This window comes from Martes martes (genome assembly GCF_963455335.1).
Source record: "Martes martes genome assembly, chromosome: 3".
Lineage (NCBI taxonomy): Eukaryota > Metazoa > Chordata > Mammalia > Carnivora > Mustelidae > Martes > Martes martes.
Genome location: NC_137890.1, coordinates 177,350,152 through 177,357,198, shown reverse-complemented (window position 1 = coordinate 177,357,198; position 7,047 = coordinate 177,350,152).

Here is a 7,047-nt window from a genome sequence, read left to right as displayed (position 1 = left end):
CATTCTCTAAATATCCCATTAAAATGGTTTTGAGGGGCGCCTGGGTGGCTCAGTGGGTTAAAGCCTCAACCCTCAGCTCGGGTCATGATCCCAGGGTCCTGGGATCGAGCCCCACATCGGGCTCTCTGCTCAGCGGGGAGCCTACTTCCCTTCCTCTCTCTCTGCCTGCCTCTCTGCCTACTTGTGATCTCTGTCAAGTAAATAAATAAAATCTTTTTTTAAAAAAATGGTTTTGGTTTTCTTCTTCTAGGTTATATTTATTTTTAAAGGTAATTCTAGCTTCTTAATGCTTTTTTTTCCTTTTTCCTTTGTTTTTTAGAAATAATTGTGGCCCATGGGACAGCTCTATCTGGTTAAATGTTTCTTATGCTGGCTGGAATTTCCATCTCTTTTTTTCTTATTAGTGAAAATATTTAAAGAACCTCTTTGGTTCTGAAAGAACTCCTTGCCCTTTTTGAAAAATTCTGTTCAAGTTTTAGTTCAAAACTTTTAAGTGAAAAAAAAAAAAAAGAAAAGCTATTAAGTAATTTTTAGTTTTTACTTTCAAATGAAAGTATTGTGGGATTCCTGAAGTGAGGAAGACACGCACAGGAGGCTGGAAATGAGTTGGGATGAGATTTTGGAGATCTTAGAATGTTTGGGCTCGAGAATTTGGCATTTCTGCACTACAGGAAGTGACAATCCAAGTTCCACATTTGTCCTTAAAAACTCAACTTCCGGAACACACGAAATTCCTGTAAAGCTCGTTTTGCGCTACAACACACAGAAGCACAATGTTATATTTGAGAATCACTATTTGTTCATTTCCTGTAAGACATGTTTGAATGTAAAATGGGAGGAAAAGCCTTGTATTTCAGTTCCTTCCTGATTTTTTTTTCCTTAAAGGGAGGGGAAAGCATTGCACAGTTATACCCCTTAGTTGAACACAAGCAAAACTCCGCATCTATGCGCCACTGTTAAACACAGTCACAAAAACAGCACTGTAACTATAAACACAGAAAACATTTTTTATTGCTAGAAAAGCAAAGTTACAACTGGTAAAGATTCTTTGTAATGTTGTTTAAAACCTGAGAAATCTATAGTTTTGGTTGTTTTCCCAAGCTGAAAGGACTTCTTCCCCCACCCCCAGCCCTTAAATCTTGGATTTAACTTTTCTTGGTCGAAGGCCCAATGCACCAACAGTGGTGAGTCAGAAGGGATGCCTGAAATAGTTCACAAACAAGTTATCTGTGTTCGTGTCTTATCTTTCTTGGATGGCCAGGACTGTCTCTTATTCATCTATTTATTCCACAAAAGCCCAGCCAAGTTCCTATATTAAATGTTTGCTGAATTATATTAAAAAGGTTTCAACTCATCTGTCAAAACTGTGATACAACAAATAGCATTTTGTGATGTGTATGTTGATGTGAACTTAAGGTTTGTAGCTAGAATCATAAGGCCAGAAGTAACCCAGAAATTTCCTTATCCCTTTCCTCGACTGGAAGTATTGCCCAATGAATGCTATCAGCTGCTGATGAAAAATCTCTGGGGAAGATATTTTTCTCAAAATATGAAACACAAAGTAAAAACATTTCCTTATAGAAAGTGATCATCATTATCTAGAAAAAAACTGAATTACACATGAAATAGTGATATCCATCTTTCAGGGGTGAGACAGACTACTAGATGCAGGATCACTAAGCCCCCTCTCCAAAACTCTTTAAAAAATTAAAAAATAGGTTGGCCAGTAAATAATATCCTAGCAATGTGCAAAACTAAGGAAAGCCACACATTTTGAAGAATGTCATCCTGCCGTAGATTGAGGGGATTCTAGGAGTCTTGTCACTTCTCTCTTCTCCCCTACCCTCCACAGTCCTTGGTGGCCTCCAGAGCACTTCTTAGAGCTGCTACAAGTACCTCTGCCATAGCTTCTGTTGGTGTGGGTATCCAGTCCAGAGAGCGTAAGAGGTTGGGTAGGAAGGGTTGAGGCAAAATTGTTACCAAAGTTTGTCATTGACACCAACCAAAAGAGAAGAAAGGTATGCCCTAGGTATGTTTTGGCAAGGGGTGACTTGGTGTTGCTCCAAACTAAAGAAACAGAGGAGATTCTGAGAACCCTTCCTCTCTGGAGCTCCTAGACATTCTTCATCCGTTCGTTATCACCATGTATCTCCCGTCAACCACTCTCCAGTGCTGGATTGGAAAGTAGCCTAAGATATGATTCTTAAAAATAGATTGGTGGTTGCCAGGGGCTGGGGGTTAGGGGGATGGGGAGATGCTCATCAGAGAATACAAATTTCCAGTCATAAAATTAGTAAATTCTGGGGATCTAATGTGTGACATAGTGATTATAGTTAATACTGTATTGTGTACTTGAAAATTGATAAAGAGCAGATCTTAAATATTCTCCCTTAAATATTCTCATATACACACACACTGATGATAAGTATGGGAGGTGATGGATGTGTTAATTAACCTTTTTATGATGATCATTCTGAAATATATACCTATATCATATTATACCATTGTTCACCTTAAACTAATACCATGTTATATGTCAATTATATCTCAATAAACCTGGGGAAAAAAAGACATGGGTCTCAATGTGTTTATGGGTCGGCTGATGGAGATTCATTTAATCATTCAACATTTTTGCAGCACCTATGAGCCACAAATATATGACAGAAGACAGAGGGTTTGCCAAAGGAATTGTGCAGCTACTCCATGCAGTGGGATTTAGAAAATGATACTCATACGTTGGGTGGCCTGGGAAGGCGTTGACGAAGCATTCATGATTAGATGGGACTCATGGAATGGGTAGAACTTGGACTGGAAGAGAGAGAGGTAGTGATGGCTGGAAGTGAGAAGGCGTGAGTAGGAGATCCAAGAGAACTCAAGCTAGAAAGGGAGATCTGGGCCTGTTTGGGGAACACATGGAGGTTTGGAAATGTGGGAGGGAAGGTAAAGTGTGGGAGGCAGAATGATGTCCCCCCAAAAGATGTCCACGTTCTAGTCCCCGATTCTGTGAATATGAAACCTTAAATGGCAGATGGAGCTTCACATATGTGAGAAGGTTGAGGATCTTGAGATGGAGAGATTTTCCTGGATTATAAGGATGGACCCAATGCAATCACAAGAGTCCTTATATACAAGAGGGAGGCAAGAGGGTCAAAGAAGATGTGACCGTGAAAGCAGTGCTGGGAGGGGTGGGAGGCAAGGAAATGGATTATTTCCTAGAGCCTCCAAAAGGAACACAGCCCTGCCAACCTTGTCAGATCACTTTCCTTTCCAAATGTTCAAATCTGAATTTACTTTTCTTTAAGAAAATCTGTATAATGACTTTAAAAGGAGATGTCTCTTTGCTCTGTAGATCTCTTGTGCCATGTTAAACTCATCATTAAGACCAAATTTATACCCTGAAAGGGTGCATTTTTTGCTATGTGAATTATATCTCAACTTAAAAACAAATTCAGGGGCGCCTGGGTGGCTCAGTGGGTTAAAGCCTCTGCCTTCAGCTCAGGTCATGATCTCAGGGTCCAGGGATCAAGCCCCACATTGGGCTCTCTGCTCAGAGGGGAGCCTGCTTCCTCCTCCTCCTCTCTCTCTCTCTCTGCCTGCCTTTCTGCCTACTTGTAATCTCTGCCTGTCAAATAAATAAATAAAATATTTTTTAAAAATTCAGGCTCTTTAGTTAAGATCCCTGGAAGGAATTAAAGTAAATGTTAAATTTTACCCTAAAATCAAGACTAAAGTCACTGTTTAAACAAAGATTATGTTTTATACAGCATGTCAAATGAAAATTATGCCTACTCTGTGACAATTACCCTGGAAAATCCCTTGAATTGCCCAGGGTATAGTAATAGTCAGAATTAGTATATTCTTTACCATTGCTTAAATCCAGCACAGCCAGCCTTTCTTCCAGGAGTCTGTCACTGTTTCTATTGTCAAGCAACAGATGAAGTTGTTGGCTTGCATGTCAGGCCTAGGCTGTGTGAAAAATGCAATTTGAATGTGCATTCTTGACTTGTCAGAAATTACAGCAGTGCCTGGGTGGTTCAGTGGGTTAAGCCTCTGCCTTCGGCTCAGGTCATGATCTCAGGGTCCTGGGATCCAGCCCCAAGTCAGGCTCTCTGCTCGGCAGGGAGCCTGCTTCTCCCTCTCTCTCTGCCTGCCTCTCTGCCTACTTGTGATTTCTCTCTCTGTTGAATAAATGAATAAAATCTTAAAAAAAAGAAAAGAAAAGAAAGTAAAGCCATACATGATGCAATTTCATTGTATTGTTAAGTTCTATATACCTCAGATTCTTTCATCTAGTCACTGTCCTCACTTCTGTTCAGCTTATGATTAAATTCAACTGTCTAGCCCTAGCGAACCTTACCATTCTTTCTACACATCATGGGTGCCCCTGCAAAAAAACAGGAGCTGTAGTCCTTCCAAATAGGTACACATAGTCTTAACATGTTCATATTTTTCTCTTTTTTTATTTTTAAAATACCTTTTTTTAAAAAGATCTCATTTATTTGAGAGAGAGAACACATGTGTGAGTACGGGAGGGGAAGTAGAAGGGGGAGAGGATCTCAAGCAGACTCCACGCTGAGCCAGGAGCCCAATGTAGGGCTTGATCTCACAGCCCTGAGATCATGATCTGAGCCGAAACCAAGAGTCGAACACTTAACCAACTGAGCTACTCAGGCACCCCTCATGTATTATTTCTTTCTAACCCTTTTTTAAAAATTTAAAAAAAAATTTTTTTAAGATTTTATTCATTTATTTGACACAGAGAGAGATCACAAGTAGGCAGAGAGGCAGGCAGAGAGAGAGGAGGAAGGAGGCTCCCTGCTAAGCAGAGAGCCTGACTCAGGGCTCGATCCCAGGGCCCTGGGATCATGACCTGAGCCTGAGCCGAAGGCAGAAGCTTTAACCCACGGAGCGACCCAGGCGCCCCTAACCCTTTTTTTTTTTTTTTTTAAAGAGAGAGAGTTTGAGTGGGGGTTAGGGAGGGCAGAACAGGGGAGGTGTGGGGCAGAGAGAGGGCAAGAGAGAGAATCCTAAGCAGGCTCCATGCCCACTGCAGAGCCCAACACAGGGCTGGATCTCACAACCCTGAGATCATGACCTGAGCCAAAAATCAATCAGACACTTAACCAAATAAGCCACCCACATGCCCCTCTTTTTTTCTATTTTTTAAACACAGTTGAGATCAGCCTGTATAAATTGTCACACGTTTTCACTTTTCTGGTATTATAAATAATGCTGCAGTGGACGTATATGAACGTAATTGTTGACCTGTCCAACCGTACTTTTTCACTTTTGAAATTTTGCAATAACAATAGATTTAAACAGTTATAGGAAAGTTGGAAGTGCAGCTCAAAGAATTTTATTTTCCCTAATCATTTGAGAGTATGTTATCAGCCTGATACTACATCACCCCTAAATATTTGTTTCCCTGAGAACGCTCTCCTACATGACCCTAAAATAACAACCCAAACCTAGAAAGTCACACTAATATACCACTACCGCTTAATAACACTTAGTGCTCATTCAACACTGCCCAAAGCTGCCAGTGCTGCCGTGAGAGCAGAAGCATCCAATTCAGAATCAGGTCTTACCTTGGGTGATACCTGCATCTCTTTAGCGGCTACACACTGGAACATTGGCTCAGCCTTTTCTCAATCTCCTGGACTCGATAGTCTAGAAGACTACAGCCCGTTATTTTGTAGAATGACCCTCAGTTTGGGTTTGATTGATGTTTCCTCATGATTAAACTCAAGTTTACCTTGGATTTTTGGCAAGAAGAACCCAGGAGTGAGGCTGAGTTCTCGTTGGATCCCCCCAGGTGGTGCATGATTTAACTTTGTCTCGTTACTGTTGACGTCCACTAGGATCATTTCATTAAGTAGTTTCCACCAGGCTGCCTCACTGTAAAACTACTCTTTTCCCCTTTGTAGGTGGGAAATATTTTGTGGGATTGTCCTTTAAAAGTATACGAAGATCCCATTTCTTATTAAACTTTCCATTTGTTTATTCATCCTTGTACCTTGGTGTGGATTTGTAGATTCTTGTTGTATTCATTGGGTTATAATCCACTGATATTATCATTCATGCTCAAATGGTCCTTGATTTGGGGGCACCTGGGTGGCTCAGTGGGTTAAAGCCTCTGACTTTGGCTCGGGTCATGATCCCAGGGTTCTGGGATCAAGTTCCCGCATCGGGCTCTCTGCTCAGCAGGGAGCCTGCTTCCTCCTCCCTCTCTCTCTGCCTGCCTCTCTGCCTACTTGGGATCTCTGTCTGTCAAATAAATAAATAAAATCTTATAAAAAAAATTGTCCTTGATTTGGCAGTTGGGGAGCCCGTTCAGCTGGCTTTTGTGTCCTTTGGCATATCCCCTTTATTCTTTGAGTTTATCTTTTTGTTTTCTGGTATAGCAAAATATTGTAGGCGTTCCTTGTACCGTCCTTGTGCCAACCCTGGGATCAACTGTTTCTCCAAGGAAATCTGACCCCCTTTAGTGGGAAATGGTATTTAAATGCCAAGATCCGGGCACAAGATGTACTCTTTGTTATTGGCATATCACTGGCCAATAGACAGCACAAACACACAAACACACACATGCAGACATTTACATCTAGAATTATTTCTATCCTCATCTATAAAACCATCAGTTAACCCTGATCCACCTAATTCCAATTCAATGTCTTTTCATACTGTTCTCCTATAGGAAAAACCAGGCTTGCATGATCTTTAAAATATTTGCTTATTTGATCAGTTCCCTATATGTTACTGTCCTGGGTTGAATGGTAGGTACCCCCCCCCCAAAAAAAAAGATTTGTTCACATCCTAAGCCCTGGAGACTGTGGATATGACTTATTTGGAAAACGGGGCTCTGCAGATGAGATCATGTTGGATTATGAGTAAGCCCTAAATCCAATGACCACTGTCTTTATAAAAGACACGCACATGGGAAGACACACAGGGAGAAGAGGGGAAGGCTACCTAGAGACAGAGGCAGAGACTGGAGTACTGCAGCCGTAAGCCTAGAGATGCCGGTAATGGACCGAAGCTGGAAGA